The sequence below is a fragment of the Bos indicus genome, chromosome 4 (assembly GCF_029378745.1).
Source record: "Bos indicus isolate NIAB-ARS_2022 breed Sahiwal x Tharparkar chromosome 4, NIAB-ARS_B.indTharparkar_mat_pri_1.0, whole genome shotgun sequence".
Lineage (NCBI taxonomy): Eukaryota > Metazoa > Chordata > Mammalia > Artiodactyla > Bovidae > Bos > Bos indicus.
In genome coordinates, this window is record NC_091763.1 from 52,153,976 (window position 1) to 52,173,695 (window position 19,720).

General features: G+C 38.7%; 1 long non-coding RNA gene across 2 annotated transcripts in view; it reads left to right on the top strand.

Annotated features, from left to right (window-relative positions):
- LOC139182710 (uncharacterized) overlaps positions 1–19,720 on the top strand; it is a 266,009-nt gene that overhangs the window by 20,641 nt on the left and 225,648 nt on the right. For both annotated transcript variants that reach the window (XR_011566237.1, XR_011566238.1), the window contains exon 2: positions 3,936–4,033. This is a non-coding gene — a long non-coding RNA (uncharacterized lncRNA). The remainder of the gene's footprint in view (positions 1–3,935; positions 4,034–19,720) is intronic.

A 19,720-nucleotide genomic window follows, 5' to 3' on the forward strand; every position in this document is an offset into this window, starting at 1 on the left:
CCAGCCTGGCATTTCACATGATGTACTCTGCATATAAGTTAAATAAACAGGGTGACGATATACAGCCTTGACGAACTCCTTTTCCTATTTGGAACCAGTCTGTTGTTCCATGTCCAGTTCTAACTGTTGCTTCTTGACCTGCATACAAATTGACAGCAAAGCAGAAGACAAATATGTGATGGGAGCCTGGTTTTGCTTGGTGAAGAGCATGGCCATGAGCCTTTTTCTATAGCCTCTTTTCCCAATTTGGAAGCTGTCTGTTGTTCCATGTCCAGTTTTAACTGTTGCTTTTTGCCCTGCATACAAATTTCTCAGGAGGCAGGTAAGGTGGTCTGGCATTCCCATCTCTTGAAGAATTTTCCAGTTTGTTGTGATCCACACAGTCAGAAGCTTTGTTGTAGTCATAAAGCAGAAGTAGATGTTTTTCTGGAACTCTCTTGCTTTTTCTATGATCCTATGGATGTTGGCAATTAAGAGATGTTGATCTCTTAATTCTAATTAAGATATTTATTGATACCTTATTTGATATAAATTGATATTGATATGTTAATTGATATCAAATTGATATCTTAATTCTAGGCTATCTTCTTTTCAATATGAGATAACCTCTGGAAGAGTCTAGCTAAAATGTAATCCTGGTCATCACTTCTTTGCTCAAAACCTTTCAGTTATTTCCTTCAATATTTGCTGGAGTCAGTAGAGAGCCTCCTACTCTATTAAAACCCTCTGAAATGTAGTCCAAACATACTTCTGTAGACTCATCCACTGATATTCTTTCTACTGAGGCCTCTCGAGATAAATTCAGTTTCAGATCATTCTTGTGGCATTTCAACAATAACCTGTTTGCAGGTCAGGAAGCAACAGTTAGAACTGGACATGGAGCAACAGACTGGTTCCAAATAGGAAAAGGAGTATGTCAAGGCTGCATATTGTCACCCTGCTTATTTAACTTATATGCAGAGTACATCATGAGAAACGCTGGGCTGGAAGAAGCACATGCTGGAATCAAGATTGCCGGGAGAAATATCAATAACCTCAGATATGCAGATGACACCACCCTTATGGCAGAAACTGAAGAAGAACTAAAGAGCCTCTTGATGAAAGTGAAAGAGGAGAGTGAAGAAGTTGGCTTAAAGCTCAACATTCAGAAAACGAAGATCATGGCATCTGGTCCCAACGCTTCATGGCAAATAGATGGGAAACAGTGGAAACAGTGGCTGACTTTGTTTTTTTGGGCTCCAAAATCACTGCAGATGGTGATTGCAGCCATGAAATTAAAAGACGCTTACTCCTTGGAAGGAAAGTTATGACCAACCTAGATGGCATATTCAAAATCAGAGATATTACTTTGCCAACAAAGGTCCATCTAGTCAAGGCTATGGTTTTTCCAGTGGTCATGTATGGGTGTGAGAGCTGGACTATAAAGAAAGCTGAGTGCTGAAGAATTGATGGTTTTGAACTGCGGTGTTGGAGAAGACTCTTGGGAGTCCCTTGGACTGCAAGGAAATCCAACCAGTCCATGCTAAAGAGATCTGTCCTGGATGTTCACTGGAAGGACTGATGTTGAAGCTGAAACTCCAATACTTTGGCCACCTGATGCAAAGAGCTAACTCATTGGAAAAGACCCTGATGCTGGGGAGATTGAGGGCAGGAGGAGAAGGGGATGACAGAAGAAGAGATGGTTGGATGGCATCACCGACTTGATGGACATGGGTTTGGGTAGACTCTGGCAGTTGGTGATGGACAGGGAAGCCTGGCATGCTGTGTGTGGTTCATGGGGTTGCAAAGAGTTGGACACGACTGAGTGACTGAACTGAACTGAACTGAACTGAACAGTAATAATCTATGTACATAGTTTGTTCTAATGTTGGATTTCAAGTTCCTTGATATCAGTACCTAGAACAGTGCTTTATACATAGCTGTCTAATAAATATTTGTTCATGTGAGAAATGGAACTTGTAATGAAATCTTAGATTTCTATGTATTTATTTATTTTATTTTTAATATGAGAATGTCCATAGCAACTTTATTTGTAATAGCCAGAAACAAACCAGATATTTATCAGCAGGAGAATGTACAAGCATACTGTGGTCTATCCATACAATGAATTGCATCTCAATAGCAACACAGAATAAACAACTAATACATGCAACCACATGGATGAATCTCCAAAACATTACAATGAACATATGAAGCCAGATACAAAGTTGTGGTACATATACACAGTGGAATATTACTCAACTATTAAAAAGAACACATTTGCATCAGTTCTAATGAGGTGGATGAAACTGGGGCCTATTATACAGAGTGAAGTAAGTCAGAAAGAAAAGCACCAATACAGTATATTAATGCATTTATATGGAATTTAGAAAGATGGTAATGATGACCCTATACATGAGATGGAGAAGGCAACGGCAACCCAGTCCAAGACTCTTGCCTGGAAAATCCCATGGATGGAGGAGCCTGGTGGGCTGCAGTACATGGGGTCACTAAGAGTCAGACATGACTGAGTGATTTCACTTTCACTTTTCACTTTCCTGCATTGGAGAAGGGAATGGCAACCCACTCCAGTGTTCTTGCCTGGAGAATCCCAGGCACGGGGGAGCCTGGTGGGCTGCCGTCTATGGGGTCGCACAGAGTTGGACATGACTGAAGCGACTTAGTAGCAGCAGCATGCATGAGACAGCAAAAGAGACACAGATATAATGAACAGACTTTTGGACTCTGTGGGAGAAGGCAAGGGTGGGATGATTTGAGAGAATAGCATTGAAACATGTATGTTACCATATGTGAAATGGATGACCAGTCCAAGTTTGATGCATGAAACAGGGCACTCAAAGCCAGTGCACTGGGACAACCCATGGGGATTGGTTGGGGAGGGAGGGGGAGGGGTGTTTGGGATGGGGGACACATGTACACCCGTGGCTGATTCATGCCAATATATGTCAAAAACCACCACAATATTGTAAAGTAATTAGCCTCCAATTAAATAAATTAGTTAAAAAAATAAAGCCAAACACAAAAGAATACATCTTCTGATGATTCTGTTTTCATGAAATTCTTAAAAAAGTGAAACTAATATCTGGATGAAAAGAAATCATATGAGTAATTGCTTCTAGGGAGGAGAGACGAACTGGGAAAAACAAAGGGGAACTCTAGGGTCATATAAATGATAAACTTTATCAATCTGAACTCATTGATAAAGTTCAGATCACATAGTTGAATACATATGTCAAAACTCATTGAAAGGAAGGCAAAACTAGTAGAAAGATCAGTGGTTGCCAGGGACTGGGGAGGAGGAAGGATGACTAGGTGGGGCACACAGGATTTGTAGGGCAGTGGAAATACTCTGTATGATATTATAATGATGGATACACATGATTATACCTTTGTCTAAACCCACAGAATATACAATGCCAAGAGTAAACCCTAATGGACTTTGGGTAATTATCATGTGTCAGTGTAGGCTCAATTGTAATGAATGTACCACTCTGGTGGGGAAAATTGATGATGGTGGAGGCTATGCATATGTGGGGGTAGAGGGGATATGAGAAATCTCTACCTTCTTCTCCATTTTGCTATGAACCTAAAACTGCTCTAAAATATAAAATCTTTTAAAATAATAGCAACAACATATAGTGTCATCAAATGGTACACTTAACATCTGGACATTTGTTTTATATTAAATCTTCCTTTAAAAAGTTATAAATAAATATTCAGTTGTAATTAATGATGTAGATGCTGAAGCACTTAGGGAAAAGAGTGTTTGTGTCTGTCACTTAATTTGAAAGACATCAAAAAATAAAGTGGATTGATAGGTGAGCAGAGGGATACATGGATGAATAGATAACATATGAAGTAATTGTAATAAAATGTTAATATGTGTGTGTGTGCATTCACTTATGTCTGATTCTTTGTGACTCCATGGACTATAGGTCATCTGGGTCCTCTGTCCATGGAATTTTCCAGACAAGAATATGGAGTCGATTGCCATCAAAGCCACATCTGTTGTGTTTCCTGCATTGGCAGATAGGTGGGTTCTTTACCAGTATAATGTTAATAGTAGAATCTAACTTGTACAGGTGTTTACTATAAAATTTTTCAAATATTCTATAGTTTGAAAATTTTTATAATGATATGCAGGTAGAAGAATTAAAAATGGCTTCTGGTCTATTTCTTTATTAGTGGTGTATTTCTCTTTTTCTATGATATGTCTGCCTTTATGGTGCCAGGGACGACCAGAGAATGGGATATAAGGAGTATATTCAGAAAGGAATAGTGGGAGTGGGGATAGGGTAGGGAATTTTGAATGGGGAGGGCTGGGGAGTTGTTAGCAAGAGCATTGCGGCATGTATCAGTCAGGGTTCAAGCAGAGAAACAGAACCAGTAGAAATATTTAAGGAGGCTTATTACAAGGTATTGATCTAATGAAATTGTAGGGACTGACTAGGCAAATCCTAAATCAGTAGGGCTGGCTGTCAGGAAGGGTAGACTGGAAATTATTAGGCAAAAGCTGATGCTGCAGACCATGTGCAGAAATTCTATTTCTGTCTAAGTTCTTAATGGTCTAAATTTTGAGTTATTTAATTAATGAGAACAGTGGCAAATCTTCAAATGAATTTACCTGGTTATATATTCTCAAATATGCTTTTAAATCAATACAGTTTTATTAAATGATTTAAATGCAGTTGTCATCTAACTTTCCCAATTACTGATAATTTTCAGTGCACATTGCAAAAGTTACTAAAAATGAGAAAAACTTAAAAAAATTCATAGTATGTATTGTATTTGCTTAAGTAAAATTAAGTACAGAAAACTGGCCAGGCAATTAAGAGGAATTTTGTGGTAGTTGGAGTCAGAATGAAGAAACTAGAGAATTCTTCAGTCTTGTGGAGACTAGTTTTCTGAATATGCTTAGCTATTTAGTGATGTAAGTTCCAGTAAAATATTCTGATTAACATACGTGAAAGGCAAATATACACAAGTTTTAATGTAAAAACCACTTTGTATCATGCTTCTTTTGTACTCTATTAGAGATACTCTAGATTTGGATATTCTAGAAATGGAATCAGCATCTCTCCAAGCTAAAGAAATAGAAGTGTGCTCATAAATTTAAAGGATCAAGCAGATGTTCAGTGAATATTCTGTTTTCTAAATATCTCTTTTAAAAGTTTTATTTATATTATTTTGTTGTTCATATTTGGCTAAGAAAAGTCTTTAAGTGATAAATTTCATTAAACATACAGTTCTTGGATGCTCCTAAGTTACCTATTACTTAGACTCTCTAATTTCATTGCTAGAGTTTGTTTTCCCCTTTCCTTAACAAGACAAAAGATGCGTTCTATTTCTGATATGAAGTGGTGTCTGTGGTCTGAGACATAAAAAATAACTTAGAATTTTACTTGCCAAAGCCAAAGATTGTCTGTTTACTAATTTTGCCATCCATTGCAGGATGAGCATTTAAGGTGTTATGTACAGGTCTGAATCTGACCTCTTGCATTTTCTCTAGGGGAGAACTGTAAAAGAATGACATGATCTTATATATAACAGATCTCAGATATTCAGATATTTATGTTCTAACACATATGTAACTTTAGCTTGTGGTACATAATGGCTCTGTGCATGCATGCTGAGTTGATTCAGTTGTGTCAAACTCTTTGGGACCCTATGGACCAGAGCCTGCCAGGCTCCTCTGTCCATTGGATTCTCCAGGCAAGAGAACTGGAATGGGTTGCCATGCCTTCCTCCAGGGTGTCTTCCCAACTCAGGGATCGAACCCACATCTCTTACGTCATCTGCATTGACAGGCAGGTTCTTTACTGCTAGTGCTACCTGGGAAGTGCCCATGGCTCTGTAAGAATGTTTATTTTTTGAATCTATTTCCACTTTGATGAATCAAACTTTATTGTAATATGTCATAAAATCATAGCTTTCTCAAGCTTCAAGGGATAGCTCCTCATCTCATGTGCCAGAATTTGATGAAAGCTAATCATTTCTGTGTTCACCAGGTTCACATAATTATATATTTTCAAAAAATAGTTAACAAAAATAAGATATAGAACGAAGACAAAATTACAGAAAAATTCAAGTATTAGAATATTTTAGGTGAACTAGCATTTGCATTGAGGCACTTGTTTCTTTTTAACTTATCCTGATTGACTATTTGAGTAAGTTATTTGAACATCACTTTTTTTTTTTCATTTTGCCTAAGTAGGAAAATAGCTAAGATTTTTCTTTGTAAAGTTATTACCAATAACCCCAACATTCTTTTCTTATCAAACAGTAACAGAAGAAGAGTGAAATAATATGAAATAAAGAAACAGAGAATCTAGAAACCCATGCTAGTCCATGGTTTGGACTTTTCCAATCAAGTTACTAAGTAATTAAATAAACGCTGAGTAGGAAATTTGAACTAGGTCTTACACTCCTTATTCAAACTCAGTGGTTGTGACTAAAAGCAGTAAAATGCCTCAAAATGCAGCTGAGAAAAGAAGATTCCAGAGAAACAAGGCCTTTAAAAAAAAAATCTCTGAATTATCAATTACTAAATCACCAAGAACTTACTGTATTTAAATTCTATGAATTGTGAGCTTAAAAAGAATTAACTATGCAGTTTCCTTGTTTTTTATAAATAATTATCAGTTAAGTAAGATTTTGCAGTTTATGTGATAGTATTTCAAAAGTCTTTTATTTTGGTTTATATGAAAAATTTCTGAATAGTTTCTAGGTACCAGGTTTTTCAATTAGATAAGAAATTATTTAGCTATCCCATCTTCCTTTTGTCTTTTGAAGAAAAACATAATTGAAAGGCTTTGTAGGTATTTTTATACAGACATTAAAATTTTTTCCAATTCTGTATTATAGGCCAGCTATAAGTCAAGTTATTCCAGCTAATGAGATTTGCTTTGATCAGAGGAGGCCAATCATCCTTCAAAGCATTGCTGTGTTTTGAAATGCAAGCAAGTACCTAATAAATTGAGGGTGCTGCAGCAGCAACAGATCAAAATAGAGGTTGATGTTTCATTAGATCACATTAATACCTGACAAAAAGGATGGCTACAAATCAATGGGGAAGCCTGCTTCTATGTGGGCTAGTGTAAGGGGAAGGCAGACTTTCTCCTCCTTCCCCTTCCCCAGCTCTCTCCCACCTTGCCTCTGTCTCTTTCTTGTTTTCTCCTTCATCTATTAATATTTCACATTTTGTCAATTTATTTTAGACAGAAGTGGTGACTTAAGGCCAAATATTCTTTATTTTTTATAGATATTTAGAGTGCTATATATTTCAGTGGGTGATAGGACAATAGCTGGTAGAGAGAACACTTTAAAAAGAAATACTGTAATAATTTTCATAACTACATAAAAGCTTTTATAAACCTCTCAATATATGTATATCTGTTTTTTCATGAGGAGTGAGTCTTTAAATAGATGTTTTCAGAAGATGCACATTCCTCGTGGAACATAGCTTTAATAACAGATGGTATGTCTTCTCATTGAAAGAAGGGTCAGATGAACTTGGCAAATGAGACTGGGGAAATTCCTGTATTGTCATAAATAAGAATTTTCTGTTTCTTTTTTCTAAATGCTAGAAATACAGGTTACTGTAACTTGTTACTCTACAAGTTACAGGGCAAATTATATCACTTCATTTTAGTTATCCATCTCTGCCACTGAGCTTGATTTAGCTAATTAATTAGTCATTGGGGATATTCTTTGTTTTTTTTCCAACAACAACTTTCTACTTTTTTGGCATCAATCATCTGTCCCAGATTTCAATTCTGACACTAACTATAAGGAATTATCACAGTCCCACATTTTGTGCCCTGACTTCAGACACCAGCTATAAATAGAGTCCTCAGGCTATCTACGCTTCTGCTCAGTTAACTACAAGTTCAGAGGTTCGTATGACCGCTCCTCAAGTTCAGTAATATGCTAGAACTACTCACAGAATTCAGGAAGTTTCTATACTTACAGTTTTATTTTCAAAGATATCAGTACAACTTAGGAACATCAAATGGAAGAGATACACAGGGCTAGGTATCAGGATGGATAGTCTAGAACTTCCACACTCCTCTGGGCATGTCACCCTCCTAGCACTTCAATGTGTTCACCAACCAGGAAGCTTCCCAAATCTCATCGTTTAAGAGGTTTTATTCAAGGTTCATTGTGTAAATGTGATCAATTAAATCATTGACCTGATTAAACTCAGTCTCCAGCCCCTGTCCCTTTCCTGAGGGGTGGGGCTGAAACTTTCAATCCTCTAGTCATGTCCTTGGACTTCTGGTGAACAGCTCTCATTCTGAAACTATCTCAGGGCCCACTATGAGTTACCTCCTTACCAACTCAGGTATAGTAGAAAGGGGCTGGCTATGAAAAACAAGACACTCCTATCACTCAGGAAATTCCGAGGGTCTTAGAGTTTTGTGTCAGAAACCAGGGGCAAAGACCAAATTATATGTTTTTTTTAATTGTACCACAAACATACATTTTGTTTGTAGAGTCCTGGTGCTGTTTTCTCTCTTAGATTTTTAGGCCTATTCCTTCAGCTGGCACCACTTGAGATCAGCTTCATATATTTACAAAAGGTGAAGTTGGGTTGGACTAAGACTTAAAGCCATAGTGGGAAGGGTGGTGGGGAGGTGCTGGGGTGAGTGGTGGGGATAGGAGGGCCATTGATACCAGTACCTGCCTCATAGAGTTGTTCTGAGTGTCAAGTTATACCTATGAATTACTCAGAACAGTGCCTGGCAGATAGTGGCAGCTATATAAGTGTTGGCTATTACTATTATCTTTTTGTTATTGTTACCACTACTCTCTTTATTTTGCTCATAAAAGCACTGAGGTTCGAGAGGTAAAGTTAGTTGTTCAAAGCCTCAGTGGCTCTTACATACCTAAAGCCCAGGTATAAGCCCTACTTCTTGGATAAGAATTGGAAATGACACATTAAAGATCTTGATTTCTTTGAAGGCCTCGTTTTGCCCATGTTTTAAGCAATTACAGAAACTCACATTGTATAACACTTATTAGGCACTACATGCAGAGAACTGTTCATGATGGGGTTTTATGACTGCTGTTGATGTGTACAAGACATTGAAATAGAGTAATCACCATGTTTGGAGCTCTGTAACAGGACAAGAATTTTCCTATATTGCCTATTAGAATCTCATAGTAAAAGCCAGTAACTTGGATTGTGGTGAAAATGAGTCCATGATGATAGTAATTTAATGGATAAGTTATACTGGAAGCCAAGTTCCCTTTCAGCTGCCTTAAATTTTACCTTTGTTGTCTCATAGCCTTTTGCATTTGAGCTTGGTGGTTAATGGTCTCTGTAATAAGTTTGAAGAAGAGAGTTTAAAACTATGGGAGCTGAATTTTCCTTTTTCAGTGGCTACATAAGACCATCATACTATTATTACTTAGGCTCTAGCCTAGCAATTTTCATCAACTTGATCCTTTTAACTTTATGGCCATTATAATTAATAATTTACTAATTAAAATTTGAATTAGTTGCCAGTAGCAGCTGTTTCCTCTTTCTTTGCTGCTTCCCCTTACCAACTTCTAAAACTTCAAAAAAATATAAACAAGAGTGGGACTCATATCTGCAACCTCTTATTTTGTGATTCTTCAGCTTAATTTCAAGCTCATAAAAATCACTGAGAAGTGGGAGCTGCCTTGGGAACATTTTTGCCTAAATAGGAATACTTTAAAACTACAGTTCTTAAGAGGAATTCATAAAGAGGTCTTCATTATTAGTGTGTTGAATATCACAACTTAGCTGTGTTCAGCCTATAAACCTTTACCACTTGCCTCAATCCTTTATCTGATTTCTTTAATGCACAGCAATACATAATTGGAGCGAGCAAGATGATGCACTCAGTCTCCTTTTGGCATCTTTGATTCTGTCTCTTGACCTTCTGAATGGATATGAATAGCTTTAATGCCCTTCCCACTTTCTGTTCTCTTTCCTCTCTCTTTATCCTTTCACTGTCAGTAAGGGATATGTGGGCAGATATCCCAGTTTCTTTTTCTATCTTCACCTCAAATATTGACAAAATGTAGTCTCAATGAAAGAAAAAGGCTATAGATAATCACACAGGCAAACAGCTTAAAACACAGCTTACTAAATATAAGGACAATTGTAGCCTTTTTCTCAGATTACTTTTAGCTAACTGTGTTCCTGGAAAAATCATTGCAATGTTTTGTCTTTATTGGATGTCTGTTTGTAAATAACTTGCTAAAAAGTTATTTTCATGCATGAAATCATGTGCTCAGATGTTTAGAATTCACTGGGACAAAGATGCATTTTCAAAGTGAAAGCTGGTCTTTGATTCAAGCATTGCACTTCCACCACCTCAAGAAACCGTTGCTGGAAAGCCACCATGGGTAAGATCTTGAAGGATTGCCATGGGTGGCATGAAGGGTATATAACATGATCTCTGCTCTGAAGGACCTAGCTGGGAGACAAAGAAACCTTTTATCTTTACACAGAATTAATGTGAGGATGCCAAAAATGTTCTAAGTAGGGATGTGATTTACTGGTATGAGGAGACTTTTTCAAGGAAGATAAGGCAAATGATGTTAAGCAAAAGATATTGAAGAGACCACAAGCTGCAAAAGTTACAATTTTCCTGCATCAGCCAAGGTACATAGTAGGAGACAGAGAAAGAGAGATAGAAATCTATCTATCCAAATCTCTGTCTACCTACCTACCTATCCACCTATCCAGAGAGATTTATTTTAGGGGATTGACTCACATGACTATGGAGGCTGGCAAGTTCAAAATCTGCAGAGTAGGCCAGCAGGCTAAAGATAAAGGAAAATATTGATGTTGCAGCTTGAATCCAAAGGCAGTCTCCTGGGAGAATTCCTTTGTCTCAATGGGAGGTCAGTAGGCTTTCTTCGGGTTAGGTGAGGCACACCCACATTACTCAGAGACTCAGAGTGTTCTAGCTTAAATATTAATCTCATCTAAAAAATCTCTTCAGAGAAATATCTAGGATAATGTTTGACCCAGTATCTGCTACCATTGCCTAGCTAAGTTGACATAAAATTAACCATCATGAATGGCAAAATCCTCTTTACAGATGTGGCCTGGTTAGCCTGCCACCCTTGAGATTTGTGAGTAATCTGTCATCAAGAATCAAAGTCTTGATTGGCAGCACCTCAGTAATACACCCACCTCCCTGTTACAACAGGGTGAGGAGAGGGAGGCTCTTGACCATTGGTTTCAATTGTGGGAGGTGGCTGTTCCTTCAAGATCAAGAGGTTTCACTTAAATGGAAGTCAAGCTGCTCAAAAGGAGGGAGGTGATATTCTGGACAGGTGAAGAACAAATACCTACTCTACTTCTTTGCTGTGTGACATCATGTTTCAAAAGTTTTGTATCTAATCTGCTTTTTTCTTGAATCCTCAGCAGCCATATATTTATTCACTTATTTATAATTTAACTCTCTCCTCTAGAATGTAAGGTTAATGAGGAGAAGGATCTTGTCTCTTATTCACCACTCCAGTACTACCTGACACAGTTGGTGTTCAGTATATATTTCATTAATAAATAAATACATGAATAAATGTTTGACTATGGACAGTAGACAGTCTCTGCTATAGACTGAATGTTTGTGTATGCCTCAGATTCATGTGAGGAAACCTAACCCCCTTTATGAGGGTATTTGCAGGTGGGACCATAGGGGAATCTGATAAGGGCACTAATCCCCTCAGGAATGAGATTAATGCCCTTATAAAAGAGACCCCAGGGAGCTTCCTCTCTCCTTCCACCATGTGAGGACACAATAAAAAGATAGCCATTTAGGAACCAGGAAGTGAACTCTGACCAGATGCCGAATCTGCCAGTGTCTTGATCCTGGACTTCCCAGCCTTTAGAACTATGAGAAATAAAGTTCTATTATGAACTCTCCAGTCAATGGTATTGTTATAGCATCATAAATGAACTGAGACAGTCTGTAAATAAATGCATATGGTTACAAGTCTATAAATATATATATATGAAGTTATATGTCCTGCTTGACTTTAACTGCTTGCTACTATGAGAGAGAAATGATGAAAATAGGGCTATCAACAATTTTATCCTTATATTTTAGTTATACAGAACCAAGAGTTTTAATAGCAGAAGTTGATTTTGTTTTGTTTCAGTCATAAATTCATGCACATATTCAGCACATGTGATATATGACACTCTATATATGCTAAGGAAACAAGAAATATGAAAGTCAATTCCATATTTATAGGTCTTTGTCTTACCCTTCATAGATTTTTCTAATCTTTTCTGCAATTTGGACAGTTTCTCTTCTTTTATTCAGTGTTTTCTGCACAAAGGGTACTCTTCATTAAGAGTTATGAATGTCATATAGGCCTAAGAGAAACTGTTTTTGCCTCAAAGAAAGTGAAAAACATCAGTAAGATACTGATAAAGCTTTTTTCCAGACGATCAGTGTTTTTCACTGAAGAATGGTTTTTCTATTTTCCATGGCAGAGAATTCCACATTCAGATGTTCCACTGTTGCCAGTGAAGGTTTTCCCAGCCCAGCATGAACAACACTTCGTTAACAATACCTAGTAATGTGCATATTGAGTCCCTCAGCCAAAAGTTATAATGGAGAGATTTGTGCTTGGATAACTTACATGACAGAATGCACTTTCCAGCATTTTGATGCTGTTTGTTTAGGATGATCTAAAACCTTACTTTTTAAGGCCTTTGATCTCTTAGTCCTTCTGATGATTTTCCCAGTTACCTTTTGCTGCATAATAAATCTCGCCAAACTTTGGGGTTGGGGGTGAAGCAGCAGCTATCTTACTGTACTCACTGATTCTATGGTGGTTAGTAATTCATAAGGCACAAGCAGAGATGGATTCTTTATTCTTTTGTGTCTGGAGCCTTAGCTGGGAAGACTCAAATAGCTGAGGGTGACTGGAATCGCAGGGGGGCTGGAAGACTGAAAGGCTAGCCTCAGCTGGGACCTTGGATTGCAGTACCTACCAGGGGCCTCTCCATTGGCTTAAGCTTCTCATGGCACGGTGGCTGGGTTCCCAGGGTGTGTACCACAAGCATGAATGGTACACATTGAATTTTGAATCTCAGAGGATTGTTTTCTTTGAGGCACATGTTACTGTGGAATCAGACACAGGTTTGAATCTCTACTAACTAGCTGAAAGGACTTGGGTATGCTTTTTTCTTTCTCCTTCCTTTTTTCTTTCTTTATTATAACTTCAGTTTTTTTCATCTATGTTTGGAGAATCTGACAATATGGTAGGCCAACTTTTTTTCTTCTTGACTGAGATGAGATGAAAAATGACTATTTGGGAATAGAGTAGCTCAGTTTGTAATTTTGCATAAGGAGCACGGAAGACTCCAGAAAGAGAAGAGACCAGGATAACTTTCTGCCTGTGCCCTGTCGCCACTCAATTCCAATTTTTCTGTGATTCGAGTCAGGAACTCTATCACAGTGGACCAGGGTTTCCTTGAGCAAGACCCAGGGATGGGAATACATGATACAACTCCTAAAATAAAATAATGATGGGTGAAGAAAGAGAGGACTACTGGGCAGGTCATGATCAGTGTTTCAGGGAAGTGAAGGGAAACTTACTTTAGCTTTGGCGAGATTTCTCTGTGAACCACTTGAAAGGGCTGCAAGGTTGAGCCCGAGGTGGTTTCGCTTGGAGTCTCAGTGACTGTAGTACTTTGTACTAAAGGCAAGGAGGACAAATATCTTTTCTTCTTCCTTGACAGAGCTTAGGGATATGGAGCATCCTGCAGTGGCAATACAAGCATGGACAAAAGAAGAATAATGCCCTCTAGGGGTGGAGGAGAAGCCCTTGGTCTGCCTACTTGGTTCAGTGGCCTCTCATTTTTGAGGCAGCACCAGGAGCCCTGGTTTACTCTGGAGCAATGTGCTTCTCATGTCACTTATAAGATTCCCCAGCCTAAAGATGGCTCTTTTGAGTTGTAGTCTGAGAGACATCAATAGGTCTGGGCCTTTGACTATTTTAGCTACTGACCAGAAACCTTGAGCATATCAGGGGAGAGAGTCTGGGGGTGAGTGAAAAGGGACAGGAGGGGATTAATGTGCTGTCAGACTCTCAAACTTACACAGGAGACCACAGTTACAAATGTAAAGCAGAACAAAAATGCCAACTATATCTGTTGATGTAAAGAGTATATAATAAAAATAAATACATGTGTAAAGTGCCTAGCATAGTAATTGGTCTACATTAGTCAATCCTAAAGGAAATCAGTCCTGAATATTCACTGGAAGGACTGATGATGAAGCTGAAACTCCAATACTCTGGCCACCTGATGTGAAGAACCAACTCATTGGAAAAGACCCTAATGCTCAGAAAGATTGAAGGCGGGAGGAAAAGGGGACAACAGAAGATGAGATGGTTGGATGGCATCACTGACATGATGGACATGAGTTTGAGTAGGCCCTGGGAGTTGATGATGGACAGGGAAGCCTGGCATGATACAGCTCATGGGATCACAAAGATTTGGACATGACTGAGCAACTGAACTGACCTGAGGAACTCAGTTAACATTTTTTCCTTCCCATTATCCTCTCTTCTTTTTTATGGGAAGAAAGCATTAATTTGGGGGTCAAACAAATCTGGGTCACTCTTTTACCTTTCTGAGACTCAGTTTTTCATTAGAAAAATGATTCAAAACTGATTATTTTGTAAGTTTACTAACATTAAAATAAAATGATAAAAACTGAATAAAATGGTATTTCCACCCCTTTTCTAAATATTCCTTTTATCTTCCCTTTACTACACACTCAACAAAAATACATGGTCATTTTATAGTTCCAACTTCCTGGGGAATTTCAAATGTATTCCTCTCTACCTTTCCTGAGTGACACTGTCCTTGACAAGGATTTCTTTGGGACTGTCCACATTTCCTAAACTGAATTTCCCCAAATCTCCCTGAACACAAGAGGCCATACTCACTTCCTTCCTTTATCCAGGAACAAGGTCACCTCCTGTAAATTTTGGAGTGTGTCCATTTGAGGCTTGCTCTGCCTTTATGTTCATCATTCAACTTCCACCTTGGAGGAACTAGATAAGTTTAGAGGTTAAGTTTGAGGGTTTTATCTTGTTTTCATTGGTTGGTAAAGTATTACTACCTCCAGGGAAACAATTAGGTATCCCACAAGGAGCACCCAAGTTCTCAGCATATGCCATAGTCAGTATTTATTGGGTGACCAGGAACTAAAGGGCTCCCTGTGATCAAAGTGCTTAAACCTAAGAGCTCAGACTAGCCTCAGAGTTTACCTGGTCTCAACCTCTGCACTCAAGGGTTTCCTTGAACTTAAAGCAGCTCCACTCCAGACCCTAGTGCCTCATAATGATACAAAATCCACTCAGATTTTTGATCTCTATTTGAAACCCTTGAGTTGTTTTAGAGCTTTGTCTAGTCATCCTACCCTTGGACCAGATTTGTTATATAGCATGAAATTGAGGCTAATGGGCATTCATCTTCTGGCATTTGTTCTAACTCCTGACCAAATGCAACTACCCTAAGATAGTGCAAATTGCTGACTTATTCATGCAGATGGAGGTGGTGGTAGTTTAGTTGCTTAGTAATGTCTGACTCTGCGACCCCATGGTCTGTAGCCTGCCAGTCTCCTCTGTCCATGGAATTCTCCAGGCCAGTATACTGGAATGGGTAGCCTACCCCTTCTTCAGTAGATCTTCCCAACCCAGGAATTATACTGGGGTCTCCTGCATTGCAGGCGGATTCTTTACCAGCTGAGTTACTGGGGAAGTCCTATAGGGCTTAAAATTAAAAGAAATCAAGGGTTCTTGAACTGGAAAGAGAAAACTTGTAGGCATGTTAGTGTTCCAGCCAAGAGACTGTTAATGTGAATGTTTAATTTTACTTATTCTGCTTGGCTCCATATGCTTGATGATGACAAATGGATAAAGCTTCAAGGTGATAAATATTTGGTTTACTTAAGAAAAGGTGTTTCATAACTAAAGATGGAATGGGTAATCTGAGAAGTAGTAAATTTTCTGTCATTGGGAGGATTTACTCATAAGCTGAAAAAATCAATTACAGTAGGGATTTAGGCTTAGTAAGCATTATTGGGCTAACAAACTCCAAGCTCCTATTGAAGCTGATAATCCTAAATACATGATTCTAACATTTACTTGCCTAATTAAACGTTTGTTTACTTGTGAAATGTTTGAATCACCATGACAAAGATGGTCCAAATTCAAATTTTTACATATGAGATTTAGACATTGATCTGGGTAATTTTAGCCCAAGATTATTGGAATGTGTAACAGTATTGTGCTTTATTGTGATGGTTCTGAGTTCCAATTCTGATCCATTCATTAATGAGGTGTATAGAAGTGTATTGGAACTGACTCATACCAGCTTGTGCAAGCTGACTCTGTGCATTTCTTCCCAAGTTTGCATTCAGAGCCTTCATGTTGGCAGCTTGAAATTGGCCATACTGGGAGTACTTACAGCATGAAAAATGGAAAAACACTAAAGATCAGGGTTTTTTGCACTCTCTGGAAAGTTGGCTGTTAAACATTTACCTGTAGAACCGTTAAAAAAATTTTTTTTAATGTGAACTTCAGTGCATAAAACAAATAAATGAAGAATAAAGCTAGGGGAATGGGGCCATAAGCCATACCCACTAATCTTCCCTTCTTGCCAGGGTACGTCCTTCCCCAGTAAAAGGCTCTAAGGCTTCTCTGTGGCACCCTGTAACTCCATGGGATTTAAAAGCCTCTGGGAAGATAATCCTTTTTACTCACACTATGACTGCATTCTTTTGGCCATTATTTTAATTTTCCTAGATCTAAGAATACAGACAGAAAACAGCAGGGTTTCCTCCAGTTTTATAAGATTGTCTTTAAAATGCAAAGCCAAAGGGATCAGTCTGAGAACACTGGAAATCTGATTCCTATAAATACAAGAAGAAATGCACATAGGAAACAATGAGTTTCCTAACTTTGTAAGTGTTCTCAATGTAATTGTGGTTTTTCTCTTGTAATGCAGGGCTAGCCCAATGTGTAGTCATAAGTTTACATGTTATAAACCTCAGACCTAATGGTAGCATATTACCTTTCTTTTTCTTTGTTAGACTAGAAACTTGATACCCTAAGGGAATAAGATTTGGTGGAATGTTGTAATGTGTGGAGTAGGGGCTATGGAAAGACATTTTCAAATGATCCACAGACTTTTGGATGGGCTCCTAAAAAAGGTGAGAGGGCTTTAAAAGGATAACTCCCCAAGGGCAAACTTTGTCCACTTGTTTTTTTCAGGTGCATGACCTGTTTCCTACAGTATCTGAAAACTCTCCTAGGAGGATCATTAGGGTCATAGGATCATAGACTGTCAGGCATAAGCCTAGGCATCTAGAGTGATATGCTTGAGTGTCCATACATCAGAAAACAGGAGCATGCATGGCATTATCTGCTGTAAAACTTACCAAGTCAAGTTAACTTTATCACGGATTGTGGAATTCCTGTTCTCAAATGCTAAAGTGATATCACGTGCCTATATATTGGTTTTAATATTTTCATCTGAATTTCTCTTATGATCTGAACTCTGATTTCTTTACTCTCACTCTTCTCATTTCCCCCAGAATTACAGTGAGTTCATTGGTTCAATTTCCTTTTAAGGTTTTCTAATTCTATTGCTTCTTTCCTTGACTTTGTCCCCTAATTTCCCTTATATCAAGTTCTCATCTTCAGAGGGAGGAGCAGAGTCATGGCTGGCTAGATTGTACCTCTTATCTCTACCTACACTCCTTCCTGTTTCCTTCTCTTGCCAGGTTTCCCTCTTCACTCTGCCCTTCAGTCCCTGAACTGGCTTTGGACTCATAACCTTTTCTGCCACATGCCCTGCATGTTAAGCCCACATCCTAATCTGCTTTGCCATGGATTGTCTCCTTCCTCTGCTTAAATCCTTCCCTAGTATCCCTGGTCTTTAACCTGCTATCTTGTCTTTTGCCAGCTGGGGTTAGAGCTCTATTTATTGACTTATATTTGTATCTGTTTCTGTAAATCATCTAAAAGAGAGATTTCTATGTTTGCCCTGGAGCTATGCTACCTTTCAGATATTAAGCACACAACATAAAGGTGAATTATTATGCCACCCTGAGTCTCTTTACAGTTAAGAAGCGTTAGATATTTTTGTTTCTTCTCAAATGCAGAGAACAATTAAAGATGTTCCCAAATAGTTAACAAAAATCAATTTAGTAAATACTATTCTCTTCTAAGAACACAAATCAGAGGTAGGGACTGACTGATTATATTGGCCCAATCTGTAGGGACAACCAAGTCAAGCAAATCTACTTTACCATGCAATATATATAATTTTGTAGTGAGTTTTGGAAGACAGATAATTTTTGATCAAATATATTACTGTGTTCATCAGGTTTAGCTTTTCAAATCTAATGATATGACACCTAGTGTTAGTTTTGAGTACTGCTGAATATTTCCATACAAGTGTACTGAGTCTCCATTTTAAAAATTTCATTTAATTTCTTTATATACCTTGTGAGATTTATTCAGGTTATGATATAGTCTCAGGAAAGATATAACTTACTCTTTGGTATCCAAATTGTAGAATGCAATTTGAAGTCAGAAGGCTGGATTCTAGATATGGAGCTGGGTAGCTCCTGTGTTTTTGTTTTTTTTTTTAACTTTTAATTTTGTGTTGGGGTACAATGGCACCCCACTCCAGTACTCTTGCCTGGAAAATCCCATGAACGGAGGACCCTGTTAGGCTGCAATCCATGGGGTCGCTAAGAGTTGGACACGACTGAGCGACTTCACTTTCACCTTTCACTTTCATGCATTGGAGAAGGAAATGGCAACCCACTCTGGTGTTCTTGCCTGGAGAATCTCAGGGACGGGGGAGCCTGGGCTGCCGTCTATGGGGTCTCACAGAGTCGGACACGACTGAAGTGACTTAGCATAGCATAGCCAATTAACAGGCTTCCTAGGTGGTGCTAGTGGTAAAGAATCTGCCTGCCAAAGCAAAAGACATAAGAGATGCAGTTTCAATCCCTGGGTCAGGAAGATCTCCTGGAGGAAGGCATGACAACCCACTCGAGTATTCTTACCTGGAGAATCTCATGGGCATAGAAGCCTGGTGGGGTACAGTCCATGGGGTCCTAAAGAGTCGACACAACCAACTTAGCATGCATGTATAGCCAATTAACAATGTTGTGATAGCTTCAGCTGAACAGCAAAGGGGACTCAGCCATACATAAACATGTGTCCATGCTCTGCCAAACTCCCCTCCTCTCCAGGCTGCCACATAACATTGTAGCTCCTGTGTTCTTGTGCAAACTGTTTTCCTCTTCAAATCTGTCTGAATAACCTCATTGGTAAAATGAGAGGGATGGATCTTATGTATTTCTCAGTTCAGTTCAGTTCAGTCACTCAGTTGTGTCTGACTCTTTGCGACCCCAAGAATTGCAGCACGCCAGGCCTCCTTGTCCATCACCAACTCCTGGAGTTCACTCAGACTCACGTCCATCGAGTCAGTGATGCCATCCAGCAATCTCATCCTCTGTCGCCCCCTTCTCCTCCTGCCCCCAATCCCTCCCAGCATCAGAGTCTTTTCCAATGAGTCAACTCTTCGCATGAGGTGGCCAAAGTACTGGAGTTTCAGCTTTAGCATCATTCCTTCCAAAGAACACCCAGGACTGATCTCCTTCAGAATGGACTGGTTGGATCTCCTTGC